The sequence below is a fragment of the Capra hircus genome, chromosome 18, assembly GCF_001704415.2.
Source record: "Capra hircus breed San Clemente chromosome 18, ASM170441v1, whole genome shotgun sequence".
Lineage (NCBI taxonomy): Eukaryota > Metazoa > Chordata > Mammalia > Artiodactyla > Bovidae > Capra > Capra hircus.
The window spans coordinates 26,050,180-26,052,028 of record NC_030825.1 but is presented as its reverse complement, the minus strand read 5'-3'; positions in this window follow the sequence as shown (position 1 = coordinate 26,052,028).

Sequence of the window (1,849 nt, the reverse complement as noted above, 5' to 3'; positions counted from 1 at the left end):
CTGGCCAGCTCGCCTGACTCTCTGGACATCCACAGCCACAGCTGGCCTCAAGGATCTTCCGCCAGGGACAAGGAACAACTTCCTGATAGGAGACAAGTGTTGAGCAGGCAGACACAGGACACAGCCTCAGTGAAGAATAATAGCTAAGATTTTCGGAGGAATTGGCCAAGCAAGAATTTCCTGTTCTGATTTACATAAGAAGCTGATGATTAACTCTTGAGTGCAGGGTTGGGTGGGGGGAGGGGAGCGTTTGGAGATAATTCACAGGATGGTAGAGGCAGAAAGTACATTTGGGAACTTTTGGGTGCATCTCAACTCAGATGCCTACAGAGGCTAGGAAGGCAGCAAACAAGCAGTGAATGAAGCTGGCCAGGAGAGACAATAGGGAATGGTGGGGACTGTGGAAACCAGACAGCACATGCTCTGTTTAAAGGGGCAATGACTACCCCACTCCAGTAAACTTTTAGTTCATGGTACTGTAGGTTGGCCAAACTAGAAGTCTATGATACTTCTCAATTCTTAAATGTGGCCTCAATTGAAAAAAAAAAAAAATCACCATGTGAGCCCAAAAGCATTTCTACTGGCTTGAGTTGTGGATGAAGACTCTGCAATCCTAATCTAGATCCAGGCTCCCCACAGTAAATATAAAGAGACAAACCTAGGGAGTGAAATTATTATAAGCCGTTCTGTTGGGACCAGTCATCAGCATTCTGGATTCTTGTTGCAGTACTGGTGGGTCACAGATGATCCAGTTCAGAACCCAGGATCATCACCATCCTGCCCCTCACAGGCTCCATGCCTCACATAGGGTTAAGGACTCAGGATAGAGCTTCCCAAATATTTGGGGCTGGGCCAGTGGGGTCAGAATTATCAGGGGCACTCTGCCCCACCCCCTGGAGATGCAGGGAAGGAATTTAACAACAGCAATAGTGGGTTTGAGAAGCAAGGGAAGTTTCCTAGAATAGTCACCTCCTAAAAGAGACAGAGGAGTTATGAGCCAGATACAGAACTCTGCACTAGCAGGTAAGGTCATCCTCGAGGTCAGAGCAAGGGGCTGCCTGATGTACTTTGCTCATCAGGTGCTCCATAAACTTTTGTGGATATGAAGTCCTCCAGTAAATAATGTCTTCCTTCCCAGCTGCAACTGCATTTCTGCTATGCCACTGACAGCACTAAGGATTGTGGAAAAGGGACTTCAGTGGAGTCTTATGTGAGGGTTTGATTCTTAATTCAGCAAAACCCCCACCTGGTTCAAATAAACCTTGAAAATCCCTCAAGTTGTCTCTGAAATCTGGTGAACACCTGTGGACAGTAATCCCTATGCATGATGAGAACCACTGGGGACCAGGGGTAAGGAAGAGAGGGACTGCTTATTTCAGGAGTCTTAATGTTCAAATTGCCCACATTTAGGTGACCATAAATCCTGGGAGGTGAATGGGGGATGGGGCCAGGATATCGAAAACCTTTCCAGCTTGTCTGCATGGTTTACTTATTTTGGTTTAACGTGAGGCATACCAACACATTTTTAAAGAGTTTTTATTAGGTTGTGTTGGGCCTTAGTTGCAGCACACGGAATCTTTGTTGCATCATGCAGGCTCTTTAGTGATGTCACATGGCCTCTCTAGCTGTGGCAGATGGGCTCCAGAGTGCATGGGCTCAGCAGGTGCTGTGCACAGGCTTAGTTGCTCTGCGGCATATAGGATCTTAGTTCCCTGACCAGGGATTGAACCTCTGTCCCCTGAATTGCAAGATGAATTCCTAATTACTGGACCACCAGGGAAGTCCCTACAAATATCTTAATTCATGTTTTGTTTGTTGTAATAGTTTCAAGAGAACGATACCATTTTAG